We start from the raw sequence: 21,963 nt of genomic DNA, 5'->3' as shown, positions 1-21,963 counted from the left end.
AAATTTGACATTTGTAAACTTCACAACCACTTTTATTATAGGCATCGTGGAGAACAGTGTTAAATACTGGAGAGAAGAGCAACCTGTTACCTGGTTACACCAATCATCATCATTCATTTTATAAGCCCGAACATTTTCATGGTAATATCAACATACACAACATGTATTTCTTTGGGAACAACCCCCAAAGATTAAACAAAACATTGTGTATTACTCCCAATCATGGGACTTTAACTCCTTGTTACTACTTGTGCCGCTGGTTTTTCATTGTCCGCCTGTTTCAGTTTTATTTATTACCATTTTTGCCTGACTCTTTTCGGTGGTTGACGGAACTCTATGCACTAAAAGCAAGAGTATTGCATGTTATTCCATTGTGCAGCGTGTTCAACATCAATATTGCCACGCAATCAGAAACACAGCCTCTGATTGGCTGACGGACCGAGTCCAAACCACCACGGAGAGTTAATGGATGTCTAACGACAACAATAAATATTTTCAATAAAGAAACTCATAGACTATTTAAAGACCCCTCATTTATCTTTCGCTTTCACGTTTGGACAACTGCATGAGGCGCTCCATTTGCCCAAACAGAGTTTACTTGCCCGGGGCGAGATGTCGAGTCCTGATCGATACTTTTAGCTACATTAGAGCAACCCACTAATTCTGAATTCACCCACTGAGCTACTTTGTATTTCATCTGCCAAAGCCTTAGAGCGTATATAATTATTTAATTCTATAAAGTGTAAAAAACAGAGCTGTTAGCAAAATATTATCCTCCGAGAAGTATTTGCCTAATAGCTTCATATTGAATTTATTCTATGTGGTCAATATCATCACTTCCCGTCAACATCCAATCCACAATCAACATATTACTGCTTACACTCCTGGCTTCTCTCTTTACTTAACAGCTTTTACTGTACATGCACCTATTTTAAGAAGCTGTTGTGGGGGGTGGGGGGGAGTATTGTATGCCAGATGCTATTTCCACAAGGCAGATATTTTGACCGGGCCTCTAGATCCACTCAGTCAGTGCAGGCTTACCTGAGATTAAGTGTTCTCCTGGCTGAGGCTGGCAGCATTAGTGTCCCACCGCTGAATGGACGTGAAGCCGAAAGCTGGCTGTTAAAGTGCTGAAGGACAGAAAATACACCAACCTTTCTCCCGGAGGCGATGTAGTGGTTAGACCCCTACCATGGGAATTGCATATGGCCTTGCAAGTTTAAAACTAAATCCTACAACAGATTCTCTTATGTGTCCTTATCAGCTGTCCCAAATATATTTAAGGCCCAGTAAGGCATTTCTTTTTTAAAATATGTGACTTGCACAAGTTATTGTTTGCATTTTAGAGCCGTGCAAATTGGGAACTCAACATTCTGGTTTAATGAGAAAATGTTAATGCATTGAAACGGTGTACTTGATATCAGCAGCTGTGTTGAGTTACTGCAGCACAGAAGTCCTGAGCGCATCATGAAGGTTTCAGGATTGTACAAAGTTGAACAAAAACCCCAGTGAGTCTTTGGTGTATCTGTGACCGCTTTGTAGTAGGAAATAACCTCTTTGATTGCTAGAAGAATGTTGTTGGGGTACTGAGTAAAGGGAAAAGGCTGCACATAAAACAGTAACACTGCACCAAATCCCAAATTTTCTTTAATGGGAATGAAGAGAGACGGGTAAAGCAGATACAATATGACCCTTAGGAGTGATGATGTCTTTATGCTGTAAACATCTCCTTCTTCCTTGCTAAAGATTTACTGTATGAAACCACTTTTCAACGTCTGCTTTTCCATACATCCTCCTGGAATATTTTACAGGTTCAATATCGTATCTTATTTTCGTCTTTGGCTTGATTGAAACTTAATCTTAGTGACTTTTCCCTGTCCAAAGGGAAAATCCCAAATGCTTGTCCACCTTAAACCGTATTAGCAAGCTGATGTGTTTGTGTGACTGTGTGTGTGTACAGCCTTCTGTTTTTAAGCGACGTCTATAGACACAGGGATGAGCCCTAATCACAGTCAGCTGGGAAATAATTACAAGGCTTGCATTCCGGACCCAAACCTGCAGAGTAGGCCATAACTGTATTGTTGTTGCATGCGAGTCAGTGCCTCACCTACAGGCAACTTGTGTAAATGCCCACTTTGGGGCAGGTATTGCAGAGTATCCATCCACAGTACTGTATTTATCTTTTTTTTTTTTTTTTTTTTCTTAAGAGAATTTGTTTCCCTTAACAGAGCAGCCATTCTCTCAGGGGCATATGTGGAGTATAACGCAGCATGGCAGAAAGTAAACACCAATCTTCTGCTTGTCTCCAGAAAACTCCACAGGGAGGTGGAGTTGTAAAGGAACCCCTTACTCTGCCTTGGCATTTTGCAAGCATAAGCCTCTTTCAACCTGACTTCAATCATGGCTAAGTTAAGCAGGTCATAAGAGTGAACAGGATAACCACAGGGCTAACTTTGTAGGAGACGTCAAAGCTCTATCCTCCTCCTCTTTAGCCTCCGAGAGTTCTCCTCTAAAGTACATTTTAAGAATAACATCTTCACTGTGAAGAAGGAGCAGATGGATAGCTAAGCTCGTTCAGGACTCATGCCAATCCATACTCCCCAGGCTGCGGAGAGTTTTAGGGAATTGCAGTAGACTGAATGGGTCAATAGAAGGAGGGGGTGCGATTGTTTTGTTGTTGTTTTGCTCTCCGTATGCATGGTTGATTTCCTCTGTCCAGCTGCTGATCATCTTCTCAAAGGAAGATTTTAAAAATAAATGTTCCACATAACATGTTTTCCCTTTTCTTTGAAAATCCTGTCCTGATACAATGAGATTGATGGAGAATTAATATTCCTGTATGATGCATTGTACATTCGGCTTCATGAATAGGATGAATCAAAAGGCATGGATTATCTATTGCTCAATGCATTTCTTCCATCAGACAACAGTCAAAATATATTTTTGTTATAATCCGTTTCTGAGCATGCAGTGTTGTGTTACATGTATAGCACATGTTTATTGTAGAAATTCTGGAGGGAACAAAATATGCCCACAGGTAACATAATCCTTGTAAAATAAGGATATACAGTAGCTACTGGGTGCAGAATAGATCCTCCTGAAAAATCGGTTTAACCTCGCAAACAAAATAAAACAGTTGACGAGTAAAAACGGGTGGAAATGGAAAAAACCTGGGTCCATTATTGAGAATAGTGTTAACAAATCAGATCAAGTCCTCCTACATTGATTGCTCTGGTCTCGTCCTGTCCTCATTTTCAACAGCTGCTGCCACACACGCATACAGACAGACACACACACACACACACGCATACACACACACCCTGGCTGACGCGCAGCGCAGCCCAGTCTCTCGCTCTGTTGCGCGCGGAGAGCAGGTCGGAAAGGAGCAGAGCGCACTGCGTTTTTCGGGACTTGTCGTCTAACTAAACGGGCCGGGATCTTGTGGATAACCGTCAACCGACGTTACCAATGTGCGACAGAGCACCCGCACGGCTCTTGGATATGTACGTCGTCGAGTTTTCCGTTTGAAATCGACAAATACGTTGGGGAATCTATTGTGGACGATCTGTCATCGGCGCTTTCACTATCCGACTTGGAATCGTATGAGCGGCGCTCTGGCTTGACAAAGATCCATGTGTTCTCCCGAGGAGCCCGAATAATTGCCAACAGAACTTTCGTGAAGTCAAATAAACTGCATTTAAACACAGTTTCCAGAAGGTCTCGACGCTTTTTTTTTTTCTTTCGAGAAACGGAGGGAAATGTCCCCTCAGTGAAGATTTATTGTTCCGGCAGGTTATTCTGTGTTCAGAGCTTTCCCACCGTCTAACATTTGAACAATCATTGTGTGTGTTTTTTTTCTTCTTCTTCTCAAAATTGGATTTAATGAGGCTTGTTCAGATATCTCTATGAATGCTCTTATTTGCTCCAGCCTTGGTGATTTGGATATCCGCGACCGATCGCAACGCATTTGGAATCGGTAAGGTTTAATGCAATTCCATCTATGTTTTTGTTTCCTTAATTATTTTTTTCAGGCCAAGCATTCGCTCGCGGTGATTTAGTAAATGCATTTGACAGTTTTCATGGAAAGGAATTATTGTAAGATCGTTTAGATTTTTTTCTCTTAGCCCGTCTCCGTCGGTGGCAGGCGCATTTTCTTTCCAGCGAGGCACTCCGCGCGTATAAGATGTAGCGGAGGCTTTGAAAAAGATCAAACTTCAGCCGTTTTTAATTCCAGTTGGTGAGGATTGCCATATTTCGGTATAGACTTTCCAGCGTAGTTGTCAGAAAGTAATTAAACTTAAAGGTCAGTCGGTGTTTTGTTGGAAAGGACAGATGCGTATTTTCCGAAAATAACTGGGGTTTAGTATAATATGATGATGTGGATAAATATTTAAATATATAGTTGTATTATTATTAATCGTGGGATTACTGGTTGGATACCTTTCCCTTTTTGCTCAAAAGTCTTTTATTGGCCGGCGTCTTTATTGCAGCGCAGTGTAGGCTGGCACTAAATCCAACGCGCAGGACGTTAATACAAGCCCGTCCCGTGTCTGACTTATACAACCACGGGAGGAGCTGTTTAATTAGGTTTTCTTCCCCCATCGCGCCCAAACAATCTCCACCATCAAGGTCAGGCTGGCTCACATGTCGCCTGTTAATATCAGTTCGACACTTTGTCCTCATGTGACACAGGTGTGTCACTTTGTCGTCGGTATTCTTCGGAAATCGGCGTCTGTTATTGTTTGGGAGCCCACGCCTCTAGGAAGAATTCACCGTAACATTCCCTTAATAATCCTATAGGGGCTTAGACGCGCGTCCCAATAGTGAGCTTACAGTGATTTGCCCTACTTTAGTCCCCCGTGGTATTACTATAATATTTCCACAGGGACCTGCAAGTATTGTGTCCAGGGGTGTCGCAGACCTCAGTTAATCGGTCCTATATTTTATTTATTTATTTATTATTATTTTGCCATTGTCGTGTCATATTAACATTCCTACTCGGAAATGAATGAATCGCTTGTGAAGAGATTCCACAGATGTGGTATTTATCTGTGTGTTCTGATATTTTTTATGGTGGAAAAAAAAAAAACTTATAGAAAATTTAGTTTTTAAATCACGGCCACTGGTTGTATTAGAATACATACTGAGTGCTGGAATAGCAATATCTTGAACCATATGTTTCTTAATTATAGTCTCTAGCTCACTTAAATTGCTAACTCTATAATTATTGTTAAAAATAAAAAGAAGATTTTATTTTTTATTTTTTTACAGTGAAATAATAATTGTCACTGGGCAGTTTTTTGTCCAAAACACACTGAAATATCAGTGAGAAATGTGAAGCAGTCATTTTTGAATTATTGCTGCTTCTACCTGCTAGATGTCCCACACCTTTTCCACCCTCATAAGACACACAGAGAAATGTGCGTTCATTGTTATGCTTGTCAGTCACTCTCTTAATGTGCTTCAGGCTCCAGATAGGCTACGTTGGAAATGTCATTTTGTTCTCATCAGGGCTGGTTACAAATGCAACAGTGTAACTGATGCGGTCAATGATGAAGTTTCCATAGAATTTCCTCAGCCCGTCCATTATCTCTTCTTATTGCCTGTTAGTTCTGCGTGTCTTTGGGTTGTAGACTATATGACATTGTAATACCAATCAGTTTTCAACCTGATACTTCCACCACCTTCATATTAAAATATGTATCTTTCTCTGCTCCCTGGCACCTATCTGTAATCTACTGCAGATGGGGCTCTGGAATTAGCTTGCAAAAACCTCTCTTATTCCTATCTTCAAAAGCCCATTTATCTCTAGCGGAAAGCTGATAAGAGACAGGCCTGCTTGGCAAATGTGATAAGAGGGTGAAAAATCCTCCAGCTATTTGTAATGTAAGAGTTCAGGCAGATCACAGCTGGGGAAGACATGACAAACCCAGCATCATGAGACTAATGCCTTGTGCCCCCTGAAGCCTGGGTATGAGATAGAAAAAGAAATGGAGATTTATTCCGGATCTGTGCATGAACTCAAAAGTGAAAAATGAGCTAAGGAGACGTTCAAGAAAATAGTCCAAGCATTTGGATGCAACACCATGTTCTCAGTGGTGACGACAATGCTTAAAATCTCAGAATATTATCAGCCGGTATTACAAAGTAATACTTCAGCCCGCTGAGCGGTTTGGTCTGTGTGAACAGTGTGGTCTTGCTTTGAATATGCAACAATCTAAGAAATAACAGCGGGAAAGGCACCCCAAAAATATGTCAGTTAAATATGTTGTTGATGCATTTAGGGTTAAAGCTGCGCTTAGGGAGGAACTTGCACTAAAAGTATTGTAAATCCCAACTGGAACCTGTCTAAAATGTGGAGCTAATCCAAATTGGCTTATACTCTGAGACTTAAGCTGCCCTCTGCAAGAAGCGCCAAGAAATATGGAAGTGGCAGATTTGCAAAACAACGTTACTTCTCATTCTGCAGGCCAGTTAAGGCCAGTAATACTGTGCTCAGACATTGTTTTCCTATCTTTCCCTGGTGTTTCTTTATGATTTACTGGAGAGAGCATGTTCATTCCCGGTCCCTGACTGTAGCGGCTCCACTGCATTAAAACTGATGAATGCTTCCCTGGTGCAGAATCTGATATCTGTAAATCCACTGACTCAGCTTCACCCATGGCGCATGTTGCACCGAGCGTTAATTTGTTGGAACAAATAGAGAGTTCATATTAAAAACAGAATAATAAATTGACTGTGTTTGATAGAATATGTGCAGTGTGTATGAAATTTAGCTAAAATCACTGCCCAGGAAGCAAGCAGTTATCTCATTCACACACGTACGAGCCGTGGGAGATGTGGATTGTTCTGAGGACATGTCCATACTGTGTAACAGATGACATATAGCATGTGATGTTATCCATATTTCAAGGACACTCCCTGAGCTCCACCACTTGTAGGTCCACAGTGGGAGATGTAGAATTTATGCTCGTCCCCGTGGCACTTGGATCTACATCTTAACACTGAGAAGGGACTTGCCATAAAACACTCTCTACACCAAAAGCAGAGACTTTACAGGAGAGGAAGCTTCTGTGGAGCGAGGCGCTTGGCAGGCTTGTCTTTTAATGCACACCGCAGAGATGTCTCTGTTTTTAACATTTAAGTTATAAATAACGCAATGGGCTGCACAAGGCCAGTGGCTGTAAAGGGACAGGGAGGTGTTGGCAAAACAAAATACATTTTTTTCTCCCCTTTTTTTATTGCATCGCAGTTCCTTCAGAGCTGGCTGTGTTATTAACTGCACCGGACAGTGGGGGATTTATGTGCAGGTCCAAATGGAAGTGACCAGTGACCTTTCCTGTGGCGTTAGCCAGCTCTCAAACTGCCACACAATGGACTGCCTCGACAATGAGCCGCGGCTCTTTGTCCTCATCTCTTCCTATCTGATGTTATTTCCTAAATGTGGGCATCTGCTCACTGAGAGACCTCAGGCTTGTGTCTCAGCTCATGTTTTTTTTTTTTTCTCTTTTTTAATTTGTTTTTCTCTCTCAGCTCAAATGTCAACTGTGTTCTGCACAAAGCGTCCAAGGTCTTTTGAATACCTCCAGGTACTACTGAAGTCATAGGTCAGCTAGTCACTCAGTCAGCGGATAATGTGTGTTTCATGCTCTTGGCTGAATGTGGTGAGCTCTTTGCAGTGGCTGATGAGCTACACAGTGCCTTAGAGGCGAGGTGGAAGTGGAGCGGGCCATAGCACTGTTAAATGCATTCTCCTGTGATGTTGTTATTGTTGTTTTCTCCGTCCCCCTGACAAAGAAGTCCCCCTTCACTTCAAACAGCTGCTAAATCCCATACATATTTCAAAAGAGCTCTCCCTTTAATCCCCTCAGTCCTTCTGCAATTAGCCATTGATAGCAGCGCCTAGTGTAGTTCATGATCTGATAGAAGGAGGGGAGACAAACTAGAGGCCCTTTGATTCTCCGCTATTGAGCATCTCATGCTCTCAGTCTGCTCAATGGAACCCATCTCAAGGAGAGGTGGAGACACTCGAGTGAATTCCCCTCTTTTGAAGCTGCCGACCTGGGTCAACCTGTAATTCTGGCAGCTGGCCAGTTTCTCGCCTTGCCCTCATCTCTCCGTCTCTCTTTCAGATTTCCAAACTGTGCTTCCCCGAGAGCAGGCTGTGTCTTTTGTTACCTTTATGAGGCGTAATTAAATGTGCACGGCGTGGCACAGTGTTTGAGCAGGAACCCCAGGCGTGCCATTAGCCAGATGTGGCTGCTCAATCCTTAATGATAGAGGAACAGAGGCGGAGGAGACAAGCCCAGGAGTCCTTCATCACGCCATCCCGAGGTGTCGTGTGGGCCTAATTGCCCCATCGTTTTGTGCACCATACGAGCCCCCGTGACACCTAGCTTCATGCATTCATTATGTAGTCTCCCAGTGCTACTTCAGACTGTGGTGTTCATGTATAACTGGAGGTGGGTGGTACAGTGCAGCTAGGCTTTTAGCCAGCAAGTATGATTCATGAGGGGAGTTCTTAACACCTTTGTTTTGAACATTGCATGCAAGAAATGGGGTGATGCACTGTGTAATGCTGTGCATTAACAGTTTACGATGACTGGAGAGGGTTTTATTGCCGTACTGTCATCATGTGAGAGGGATAAAAGGACACATTTTACATGCATCTGCATATACAAAAAACATCACCAAAGTTGTACATCATTATTTGTATCCAGTCTAAATGTTTTCACAACTCAAAGTGGGTGTTCTCTCAGTCTGTTGTTGAGAATTGAGAATTGATGTACATGTACTTGGAAGAGGGGGCAACCAGTGGTGTTAAGAAGCCACTTTTCTAGAAAACAACCTGCTTGTCTGTCTCTGCCTGGGGGCTTTGGAAGTGCTCAGGGATCAGACTGACAAACGCTGACTGATCGGCTCACATTCACACACCGTTTCCTTCCAGCCTTGCCTGGGATCTTACTATAGAGAGTTCTCATATTTCCTCCTAAGCCCTTTCACTTGCAGTGTATTAAAGCCCCATCCCACTCCACCGCTTTCCCCGTCTTTTAATCCAGCCCGCGTGATTTTCCCCCTTAGTAAGCAGATTTGAGTCGGGAGCTTTAATTAGATGCGTCTTCTCCGGGATGCGGATGTGTCGGGTGGTCCATGCACAGCCTGGGGAGTGTTGGGTGGAAATGGGCCTACATACCAAACATACGGCACCCTCGCTGGAAAGCAGGCCCCTTCGTTAGTGAGGAACTGACGAGCTGCCGCTCACATTTGGGTAATTAACACTGCCACAGATTGTGGAACAGCTGTGCAATTTAGCACTGTGGCAACACCAGCGAGTCAAGAGAGACTCTGCAAACAGAGGATGGCTATGAAGTAGATTCATAGAGCACCTCACTCTGGCCTCATCCAAGCTCTCTCCGGTGGCCAAACATAACATATCTTCAGCTACTTAGCGGGATGGCATGACAAATTATTAAAAGCACATTGTTTAGGGAAATGTTAGATAATGATGAAAATTATCACTATAATCTGTATGTTCAGGCCAGACTGTTCCATAACGGCCATGGTCTGAACACTGAAGAGAGACCGTTGTTTGTCAGACTGCTCTCAGTATATGTCAGTACTTTTCTTATACTTCCCAGCATGGCTACATCTACCTTCTGTAACTATGGACACTTTACAGCAAGGTTTCGGTGCAAGTCATGAGCTTTTTCTACGCTTGCGGGGAATAGATAGACCGTGGGTAAAATGCCTCTGTACTTTTTTTCCATGTAATTTAAGTAGCTTTTCATCTTTCTTTTTCTTTTTTCTCTGTAAGGCCTGGCTTGCCCCCACAAAAACCAAATTATATGTGAGAAGTAATTAAAGCATCCTGGTCTCCTTTTTGTTTCTTTTTGATTATAGTTAATGCATACCATTCCGTCCTCCACTTTTATTTGCCTTGTTTTTTATCCCCACTGATCCGCAACATCTGGTTTTTGGTTTAACCATCGGGGAGTGGTGAGAGTGTGGGGGGAAAAATGCTCGTACACATGCAGTTCAAGCTCGCATATTTCTCAGTTGGCTTGTACCTGATTATTACTGAAAAAAACACAAACATCCTGGGATATCTGGCTTTCTGTCATGTTGCGAGAATTTTACAGTGACAGCTTAAAGATAATCATTTACACAGTAATGAAGGCCACTTGTGTGTGATTAAAACCAGTTCCATTTTTGATTTATCCGAACAGTCAGATTTACAACAGTAGTATTTTTATGTTTAAAGCAAAGTGGTAATATTGAGCTGTGTAGTTGAGAGTGAATCTTGTAGGGTAGAGCCCTCTTGCCTTTCCTCTCTCCTCTCGCGCCTATCAAGTGTCAGTGACAGTGACATGCCCAGGGCTGTCAGCAGGCCATGTCCTGGCTCTGTGCTCCGTCAGAGAGTGAATCGAGAGAGCCCAGGGAACTTGTTAAATTTCTGCTAAGCTAGGCTATGCTGACTTTGACAAGAGACATTTCCTTCCAATCTCCTCAGGTCCTCTGCCGACATCATCAACCACAACTCAGTGAGTGAACAGGCCAATGGAGACCATGCAATGATAATAACGTGAAAAATGTCTATCTGCAGTAATGCCAGGTGAAGGCAAACGGACAGGCAGGCTGCCAGCCTCTGCAATGTATTCTGGGAGGCTGGGCCAAGCCCCAGTGGGGCTGTCATTTATTTATCTATGTGAAGTGTCTTGAGAGGTGAGGAGAGGAGAGATGGCAGAGGCTTCGCTCTACCAGAGGGGGCTGGCCTGCTCTTGAGGGATAGGAAATATAATTGGGCTGCTCTCACTCTTGGCTATGGCACCAATCAGAGTTTTCTCCCTCCCTCTCTAACCCACCCACCTTGCTTGGAGACATAGCTGAGGAGATGAGGCAGTGTTGGCCTTTCAGGCCCCGAGTAGGGATGAACTCAAACAAGACTTGTCACTTGTGCTTACAGTGGCATTTATTTGATCGGAGGATTTTTTTTCTTCCTTCCCTTCCCCCTGCCGTTTCCTCTGCATACTGCCTCTGTCTTTGGCCTGAGCTGTATTACTAGAAACCTGAATGCAACTTGGCTATGGCTGCCAATGGCTGGTGTTATGCAAGGGAAATGACATTGCTGTGAGGGACAAGCTACCTGTTGGACGACAGGGTGACAGGGTGAGGGCTAAGCTTACAGAACCACTGTAACTGTCTGAGAAACAGGTTCAAGTGCGTCCCAGCAGGAGGGAGAGGGAGACGGTGACCCATCGTCACCACGTTGCCCCATACATGCCCTCATCTCCTGCTGTGACACTTTAGTCTGGAAGCATCACTGTGCTGGCACAAACTACTGAAAGTGGAATATGTGTGCTTAGTCAGTGGGAGAAATGGAAGGTTCCCAACCTGTCTGTATTTTGTAAGCATGCCTGAATGTGTTTCTTTGCAGGGAAGCCTGGGGTTCCACAGGGGTTGATAGTGTAGGTAGTGCACTGAACCCTGTGAGCACATCTGTGTCAACTAATTGTGTATGGAGGTATTGATCTGTGGTGGGTGTAAGTGCAGTGTACTAGAAGATCTTGCCTCCCCACACTTGGCGTCCTGCCAGGATCCTGTCAACCATGGGTGTGAGTGACGGCCTGGGCAGAGGCCTCACTACCTCACTGTTCAGAAAACTGTTGTGCCTCAAAATGTAGTAGGTCTCCAATTACATGTTGCTGGGTGGCATGGGGTGGGATCCCATGCAGTTTCGTAAGGCCAGCTGGGAGCCCATGCTGCAATGCACCTGAGCATGTTTGAAAAACAGTAGAAACAGTTCATTTGGCTGGCAAATGGCGCTATGACTGTGAATCCTTCGCTGACTGCTACAGCCAGTGTGCTGGGGAATAACAAAAACAGCATGAGTAGGGCATGACTTAGTGCATGATAACACCCCACACCCTTCATTATCCTACTGTGCGTAGCCTCACAGCTTTTAAAACTTGACTAAACCCTATTCTCAAGTAAATCCTTAAATGTACTGACAGAAGAGTGTGATTGAAAGATGCTCTGAGTGTTTTTTTTGTGGACCTGATGGTTCCCCTTGATTCTGCTAACTATAATGTTCACCCTTTTCTATTGTAACTTGTTTACATTGGCTTCTACGGTCCATTGACATGCACCTTTACCACTGGCAAACATGAAATGCCAACACACCTTTTTTCTTCTCTGCCGAATTAATAGCATGCAGTATAAATACTTCGGAGCCTGGACCAGTTAATCCAAGGATTCTCTCAAATGTGAGAAAAGGCTGCTTGAGCACACATGCTGCTGTCTTGACTTCATCTGTTTGCGTATCTCCTATTCAAATACGGGCTGGAGCCACCTGAGCCAGTGTTTCTGGAAATGCAGATGTTGAAATGAAATTAAAGGAAACAGAGCAGAATTACCATAGGAACGTAAACGCAACTCAATACTTAAGAGGTAGTTTAACAGCAAGATTTGTTTTATTGACAGGAAACTGGTTTGTTAAGGTAATTCGTGTCTGTGGTAATGAGCTGTTAAAACACGCTTCGTTCTTTAGACCGCAAAAAAAAATCAATCCAGTGCATTATGGGGACACAGTCCAATAACATCACAGGAACCAACATACTGGAAGTGAAAAGGACTAGCCACTGCATGTAACGTGCCATCTTTTTTCACTCATTTAGTCCGCTCACAGTGAGAGGCTCACTAGGAAAACAAAGCTTTTAACAAGCACTAACATATTCATTGTTACCATCATGAACAAGCCCCGAAAAGAGTATTAGTGCTGCAGGGAACAGTCTTTGCCTGTTGTTTTTTCTTTACTCCTGAATAATTTAAGAAGTTGCATGTAAGACAAAGTTGCATCCACTTGCTTCATTATATTTTAATCTGGAGCAAATGATTCTATGCATACACTGGCATCGCGTTTGATAGTCATTGCTGCAGTGATTGCTCATAAATCTGCTGAAGCAATCCAAGAACATGAAATAGTATGCCCTCCTCGCTCTGCATTCCTCTTCTTTCCAGGGATTTGTGTTCCGATAGATCCCAGATCAAGTTCTTCCACAGGTGCTATGCTATTATCAGAGATAACAAGCAATGGGTTTACACTGGTTCACTGGTGCTCATAAAAGCACAACACGAGTTCCCAATAATAATCAGAACTCATCTTAACACGGCTATCACAGATATTGTAACTCTATGCAAGTCATAACTATTCCTATGCAGTTGCAGTAAGTAGTGGTCGTTGGAATTGAAAACCATCACGAACATGGTCGCTGTCAAGGTCAGGTCATAGTGTGGTGTGCTAGAATGATGTTACACAGTAAGTGTCAAGTCTGATGCCATAAGCTCTTTCACAAGATCTCTGCAGTTGTCGCGTTGGCGTTAAACTGGCTTGTGCTGCATTCCCGAATGGTACACAGTTAGCTCGGCACCTCCTCCATCATCTCCCCCCTCACAGAGCAAAGCTCCTGGCATGTCCCACTGATATGTCATCATGGTTATTTATACACTCCCACCCACCCCACATTAAGTCACACATCTGGACTGTGGGTGACAGAAGAGCTCAAGCGCTATGCCATGTCATGTAAGGGATGTAAGCGGAGCGGAGCATTTATAGCTCACTTTAGGCCCACATCTTTTCCATGATAAGGGCTCGTAACATGCCTTACTCAAAACCTTGCTTTCATGTATGAAATACAAAGGTCAATGAAACAACAAACCCTGAAAGGTGCATTGCTGTGCTTTGACAAAGCAGGTGGGTGTACTGTGGGCTGCTCGGGCCTACATTATTATGTCAAATGTATTTTGTAATCTCAAAATACAAGACACCCAGTCCACTATCAGGAATAGTACAAGATACTAAATACTACTGGAAGAAAATCCAATAGCGACCTCACCTCTCTGTGAAATGAAATAAAAACCTGCCTGTTGAATGACACTCGGCAACCTCCACTAGCGTTCTCCGCCACTTTATAAGGACAGCTGAGCAGTGAAGACATTTCTAAAGGGGACTGCCTGGGCGTTGGGTGTCCTGTCCAACCCTGCAGTGAGGCCTCAGGGAGAAGCTTGGTTTACAGCTGCCAGAAACCTGAGGCCCGATGTCTGCATCAAAAGTAAATTCCACTTAACGTGCCACATCCCTTTCTAACATGACCTGGGGGCTTGAGAGGCCTGAGACTGCTTTTTATAGTCCATACCATGTTTGTTTGTGGTAGCAGGATGTATAGTGTACCTTAAAGTACGCTGGTGCTGTGAGACCAATAGGACATTTGGCAATGAATTTTAGTCTCCCATACCCCATTTCCAGGTTTCCACTTCACCAGTTGCCACCTGCACTGCCCGTCCCCCCCTTCATTCCTCAGAAGGACGAGCGGCTTCATTGATCATAAGAGTGTGGTTGGTTTTCATGGAAGAAGCTGACAGCTGCCAAGTTAAATTCCCAAATTGTCTCATTTGTGGAAGTTTTTGTAATTTACAACCTCACCAAACCCATCACACTGATTAACTGTGGGCTTTACAGTTAATAAAGCCAGGCTGAAAAGTCAGGGATCACAGACATGTTCTGTCCGTGGTTTGTACATGGTTTAGGAGGCTGTGAGATGTCAAATGACTGATACGAAGCATAGATTCCCTGTAGTTTTACTTGCCAAGATTCAGCTTCAAACTCCGGTATTAGAACAATATTTATTTGTGTTAGAGGGGAGGTGATTCATATTACTCAAAATCACTGGCATAGTACGGGTGGGATCCGTCTCTTGCTGCGCATTTTTTCCTCTCATTAAAGGTGTCCGTGCCCACAGGAGCAAACCAATGCCTACCACACATTTCCATGTAGTGCCAGCGCTGCCTTTTCTTCTCTTTGTGCGCTGTCTTTTGCTGCTGAAGAAATTCACCGTGTGTGGGTTGTGGCGAGGGAGAGGGTCACAGCTTTTTTATCGCTGCATTATTTACGATCTTGCCGAGTTTATTTTTTTTTTCTCCCCTCTTAGCAAATTCATCCCAGTAAAAAGCACACCGCAATCTTATGAGAGAGGAAGAAAGGAAGAGTGTAACTTGTGTAGCCTGAGGTGGGCTATGACTCACCTAGACATTGTTCAGATGGAGTGAAAAAATAAAACAAGTTCAATAGGAGTTTCTATTGAGCAGTGCTTAAAGCCACCTTTCTCTTAACAAGCTGCAGTGAGAGGTGGTTTGCCTACCAAGCTTGCCTGCAGCTCTCCGCAGGGCGATTATGTCACGGCGGGCCAGTCAGAATGATGTGTATCTCTCTGTTAAAAGGCAGCTCTACTGCAGCAAAGGCTCTGACTAGGAATATTATTATTATCTCCTCCAGGATCCTCTCCACAGCATTGAGAGAGCTCTGGAGAAAGCTGTTTTTGAAATAATCTGCCTGTCTGTTATCCTGCCTCTCAGACAATAACATCCAGAAAGGATTTTTTACTTTCCACCACCCACACTGACAATGGTGTAAAGGCTTTACAACAAAAGGATGATGTGGATATGGGGAGAGCGAGTTTCCGTGACCTGCCCTATCATAACTCCACACGGTGGCCCTGAGGGAGCCAGGATTTGGTTGTGGCTGTTGACCAGCCAATCAGGAAGCAGTGAGCCGTGTCTTAAAGGGCTATCTGCCATCTCTGCTGCCGAGAATCCTGGAGAGCCAAGAGGGAAGCCATTGGTGCTCAGATCTGTATCAGGGCCAGGGAGTAATGACGAACAGCCCCCTGATTCCACTGGGAGATTACCTGGGTTTTTTTATCGCTGCTGGCACACATTTTGACATTAAAAAGGAAACGAGGCCACGCCCTTTTCACAGTCAACTCTGCTGCGCCGAACAGAATGCTATCTCCTGCTTTTGTTTTCCATCTCTCATTTCTCTTATTTGTCTCTCTTTCTTTCTGCCGTTCCCCATAACCATGGTCTCAAGCAGGGCTCAAACCCTCCAACTCCCCGCCCTACCCCGAGAGAGCCACGCATGCTTTTAAACCACTGAGCTCAGATCTGGTGTTGCATTAATTGAGTTAAATGGATTGCGATGGCCGAGATGATTTGTCTGTCGGCTTTTATTGCTGCAATTTAGACTGTGCCTCATTGCATTATGCCACTTAATGAGAGCCCTTAGCTGCTGTTTTGTCTCTGCTGGTATTAACATGCACAGGTTCACTTAACAGGAGAATGTGGGAATGTACTCGCCCTAATTTCCTGCAATTTGTAGTGGTTAATCAACTGGGGGCACTTTCAAAAATTGAATGTCTCTACCATTTTATACTTATATTTCAAGTCTTTGTCTGTGACCTCTTCCTTCGTTATACCCCACCACCAGTCCGCCTCCACCTTTCATTCTTGGTCCTTCCATTGAGTTTGAGCAGGTCTGGATCCTCGCTGGTGAAATATGCCTTGTCCTTTTTCCTTCATTTCTCCTTATCTGGTTAGTGCTGGCTGTGGGCCTGCTGCGGTGTTGATTTGTGACCCTCTCTGTCTGCAGCAGCGAGAGTCTTTAATGCAATGCGTGCCTCTGCCCTTCTCCCTACTGATGAAACAGGCCCCTGCATTCCCCTGATAGACTGCTAATTTGTATACTAAACTGACAGGCAGCTGTGATAAGGGCTAGCAACTGCTGCGCAGCCGGGAGAGGCGGGAGTGGTGGTGTGGGGTGCGGTAAGCGAGACGAAGGGTAATATTTTACACAAAGCTCAAGCCCCCTGCTCTTCCCTCAGCATTCATTCCCCTGTGTCTGTTGCTAGGGGGAGAGGGAGCAGGAGTTTTCAGCCCTGGCCCTCTGTCGTGCCTATGAAAATGGCACACAGGGCTAAGTATAAAGAGGTTTGTGCGTGTTTTACGTGCATGCAAGGGGAGACCGCTCCATTCTACACTGTCACTATGGAATTCATTATCATCTTAATGATGCTCCAGTTGAGGCGAGTGTCTGTTGGTTGACAGTTGCGTGGGATGTTTCTTCTCTATTCTCCATATATCCCATCATGCTCGCTGGGGGTTTGCAGTCTTGCTGGCCCACACCTGTTCTGACAAGCAGGCGGTGGCGGCCGTGGTGATAGCAGTGGGTGGGAATTGTAGGTAAGGTAGATGTGCCTGTTCGTTGCCCTGGGAATGCATAGCACTGCTGCGACTTATAATAAACGACCGCTCGGGAGGTCATTAAGTTTCTGGAACGGAGCGAGGACAAATGCAGGGGAGATAATTAATTTGGTGTCTTCTGTTGAAGCCTGGGAGCAGTGGGCCCACTGTGCATGTCTAATGCGGCATTTATTGCCAAAGTAGCATTAGCGGACGTCAGGGGTGGAAAGGTGACATCAGTGGAGGACCCTGAGTGGGTGCTGATAGAAGTCTGTGCTACTCCCATATGAACAGTGTTTTTGTTTCCATAAATGTGGTATTAAGCTTCTAACATTAAAACTGTCTAGGTATACACAGAACAAATCAAAAACTAAATTAATCCGAATGTTACAGTGGAAACATTTAAGGATTTAGCTATCATTGTGGAGTAAAGCAAACTTAAACATTATAAAAAAAAATTAAAAAATAAAACATATTCTTATCAGTCTGAAATGAAAAGCCATACCGGTCCTCAGGCGACAGTGAATGGAAAATTGGAAGAGAGGGCAGTGAAGGAGGAAGTTGACAGTGATGAAACACCCAGCAGTGAAGCAAATTAACACTGGCTGTGTGTGCGAGTGTGTGTGTACAGGTAGGACGAATGATAAGTGTGGGCCCACAGACAGACAGGTTCAGCCAGGGTAATTGAGAACCTGACTGTTCATGCCAGAATACGTGCCCTCTTGCCCACTTCCCTTCTCCTCTTTCTCACTCTCTGTGTTTTTTCTTCTACTGCCTGGTATGTCTTTCAGCTATGTCAACACAGCGCACAGTAAATCTTTACTCCTAGACCATCAAGTGTCTTTGCTCCACCAAGATATGTGATCGACTCATCTAACCAGTCAGGGAAACATGGACGGCACAATGTGCTGTGTTTGGTTGCTGTGCTCTATTACCCAAGATTAGGCTGCTGTAACTGCAACCATGGGCGTTAAGTTGATTATCATCTACCTATTGTTATGTACCTTTTATGCGTTAACCATTAAACCGGTTTAAGTATTAAGTTACCAATTACTCATCATCACTTGGCTTCTAAAGTAAAAGTAAAAAAGGGAAAATATCATTTTGAAAACTTGTTGGCTCACATTTGGTTTGTGGTATATACATGGTAGGATTAGCCGTCTAACCACTTCTACAACTGTCTGTCAAGAACATAGCATGTGCCAAATGACTCAGAACTAAATTGTAATTATAGTCTTTACAGGCATGTGCCCACAACAAAGCCTGCAAACAGGTTTCTTTGTTTTCACGCCACAGCTGCTGTGATTGCACCGCCAGCTTGTGTTAAAAATTATATCTCTACCAGGTTGGGTAGGGCTGTACCTTCCCTTCCAGAGAGGGGTGGAGGCTGCATTAGGAATTTGCTTGTATTTAGTCTAGGTTTACCCAACCTCTGTGAGCAAGATTTCTTCCTGTTTGGAGATTATTTGCTCGGCTCAAAGGAATGCAGGGCATGCAATAGGAGCTCTCAGATCAAAGGTAGATTCAAGGCCCAGGGATCGCTTGATATAAAGAAGGCGAGGGGGGGGTTGGTGAGTGAGGGTTTGTGGGGAGAGAAACTGGTCTCTCAGCAGTCTTTACTAAATGAGGTTAATTGAATCTGGGTAATTGCTGACCTTCCTGTCTCGGTGAAATCACAGCCTTAACTGATCAATGCTTTTCATAAATTTATGCCTCAAGGTCGTTCACTTGATTATTCTGCCCTCCCTTGCTGCCTGCATCGCCTCGCTCAGTTGGCCCATTGTGCAGAAATTAAGCGTGGAAGCGTTTTAACACAAAAAGAATGCAATTAAGCTTGTCTCAGATTTTCTAAATTAATTAGCTTGCTGTGCTGTTAAGTAAAAACAATGTGGACATGGAGCATTTGCAAAGATTTCCCCCCTTGCTTCTTTGCTGTGAAAGCAAATGCATTTCGCCTCGCAGTAAATGTCTCACTTACTGCTAGCAAGGTTTTTTGCCTCTCTGCTCTCCCTCTGCGGCTCTGCTATTATCTGGAGATTTATGCAGCCAGTAAGTCATTGGTGTTCAGGGAAGTTGGGGACTTTTTAAAACAAACAGCAGTGTAATTTGTAATTTGGCATCACCTAAATCTGGGAATTATGGTTCTGCATGTGGCTCTTTAGGGAGTTAGCACTCTGATGGTGGGTTTACTGGCCCAGCTCCCTCCCTGGACTCCTTCTTTTTCTTTCTCCCCCTTATTCCTTTTACGCCTGCCGAGGAAACGGGAGGATTTCACAGCTGCTGAGAGCTGGGCCCCGGCTGGGCCCTATGACCTCCTTCTTGCTCCCCCCACCCCTCCCTCAGTCTCACTCCCTTTTTTCTCCCTCTTTCCAACAGTCTCTTTCCTCAGGGAGCTCTTGTGTGGCTCAGAGGAAGCTGAATCATAAAGCATGGCTAATGAATAGAATAGGGAAGGAAAGCTGAGGCCTGCTGACGGCCCTCCAGAGAGCAGGCCAGGCCCCTGAAGCCCCAGGCTCAAATAGCAGACGGCCCCCACAAAGGTCAGGCTTCCTGCGGCCTGCTCCAAGGGCTTTTGGCTCCCAGGCAGTGTGGCTTAAATTTCCCCCATTATTTTTTTTAAATGGTTAAATTTCCCTGTTTCCTTTGGAAAACCTGCCCTTTGCTCCTCCCTTTTCATTGTCTTTCGCCTTCTCTATAAATATACTTCCCCTCAGTCTCATCTTTCCTTGTCTGTTTTTAATGGCAGCCAAGGTTGCCTCAACAAAGAGAGTGTGAAGAATTTGTTATACATGACCTCTGCACACCACAACCACAGGCAGCCCAGACTGCCAGCAGCTCAGCCCCGTGCAAAAATGTCAACTTGACCAGTGAAACCAGAAACTTCTACAAAAACAACAGCTAGCCAAATCAGGGCTCTGCTTTGACATGCCTTTTTAAGAAGTGCTTTTGCAAGCCGGCCTTGTAATTGTGGATTATACGACTGACTCATGCAGACTTGGCAGGTGCAAAACACAGTATTAAAACCTAAATATTGGTTGTTGATGTTACTTGGAATACATTTGGAATATAAAACAGCTCATTGCACACTGAAAATGGCCAGAACAGAAATAAGGAGATCTAGGTCATCTTGGCACGCGGTGAACACATCATTTTCTGTTCTCTTTCTGAGGAACGTGTTATGTCTGTCTCGCTCTCTGGATAACCACTCCGGTCATAACAATTGTTTAACTGTTACAGTGAGTTATGGCATTACCTACCCTGTCTTTTCTGGTGTTGTGACCCCGTGCCACACTAAGCAAGTCCCTGATCCAGCTCCCGTGTCCATTTGACAAGCTTCATTTCATTCTGAGCCCATATTTTTCTTCCAGGGCCTCCGGGGCCGTGATTCAAGGCTGGGGTTGTGCTTTTGCAGTGCTGAGGCTTGGTACTGGAGCGTTTAATGTCTTCCAAAGCTAACAAAGGGCTAGTGTTGTAGCCTGGCGCCCTGGTTCTGGGAGACTGAAAGAAGGCAATGGACAACACTCTGTCTTTCCTCTGCAGTCTTTAACCTTGTCTACTGTAAGAGGAAACAGGAAATATTACAGTTCAGCTGATTGTTCACCCTCCTTTGAATGTTTCGCTTTTTGAGATCAAACTAAGGAGGTGTTATTGACCTATTCTTGCAACATTTATAGTTATTGAACTACCTTAAACACAGTAGTTGACCAGTTTGTCTATACTACTGTAGTTTGTTAACCTCGTAACAAAAATGGTCGTAACTACTCTAGCAATAGCTAATCGTAATCATGTGTTCATGATGCCACCGTTTACATCCACCTACAAAGTCCATAGCTGTATCTTTACTTGCTTCCGTGCCAGAAAAGCGCATTTGCGAGAGAACCGGTGGCACTGTTGTGGTTAGTGCTGAGACGAGACATCAAGCGCAAACATTGCTCAGAAAAGTAACACAGTGGCAGTGAAGGAGAAATTGGGAGGTCTTGGAAAGAAGAGGACGTCCTCAAAACACTTGTGAAGAACTAACAGGGATGCCAAGGACAGCCATCTGTGTTTACAAAATCATTTGCTTTCTCTTTCTGTCTCTGTCTCTCTTGTACTCACTCTGATTCACTGTTCATTCTTTACATATGCTCCCTTTGTGCTGCGTAAAATACAAGCATGGCAGTTAAGGACACTCGGGCCCTTTGGGTGGAACATATGTTCGGCTCTTGCAGCTTTTTACAAGTCTGGAGATCTCCGATGAGCGGAGATGAAGCAAAGGGATATTTGTGGCTTTAAACAAAGCCCCTATATGGACTGATATTACAGGCTGAGCAGAATTTTCATTGTTAATAATAACGCCCGAGTGCCCGAGGGTTTTCAGACATGGCATTTAAATTCCTGAACAGTGAGTGTATTTTTGTGAAAATGCATAGTGTGTTTTGATTTGGGTAATGCTTGCCAGAATCTACATATCCATGCAAAGCAGAGAGGAAACTATCTTTCAGTGTTTAGTCAGAAAGTCTCCACTATCACTTCAGTCAGATGTCTTTTCCTGTATGTAATGACTCAACCATCATTTGACTATATTTGACTGTCCTCCTGGTTTCCACTGCTCACTCTCACCCACAGCAGCCACCTCCACCAAGTGACAGGTCATCTCCTTGCTTCTCATATGCGCTGATATTGTCTTTGATAGTGAATTAGTGAAATTAGACATACATATATGAGTGGGATCTTATTCTATTAATGAGGTGCGCAGTTCCTTTAAAAATATTGCAGAACAAAATGTGATTTCTGAGTGGCAGCGTGTACGTAGGAGCTTTTGTAGTCTAATGCTGCATAGCCGTCTTACTGACGTCCTCTGTCTTTGACAGCATTTCTATTTAGGGTTTTCAGGTGGCACAACAGTGCCAC

The 21,963-nt window shown here is 44.1% G+C and overlaps 1 protein-coding gene across 6 annotated transcripts in view; it reads left to right on the top strand.

The window, feature by feature from the left end:
* Positions 1-21,963, top strand: part of fbrsl1 (fibrosin-like 1) — a 272,207-nt gene that overhangs the window by 216,466 nt on the left and 33,778 nt on the right. The gene's annotated exons all lie outside the window — the stretch shown is intronic.

Source organism: Chelon labrosus (genome assembly GCF_963514085.1).
Source record: "Chelon labrosus genome assembly, chromosome: 9".
Lineage (NCBI taxonomy): Eukaryota > Metazoa > Chordata > Actinopteri > Mugiliformes > Mugilidae > Chelon > Chelon labrosus.
This window is presented reverse-complemented; position numbering and strand designations above follow the sequence as displayed.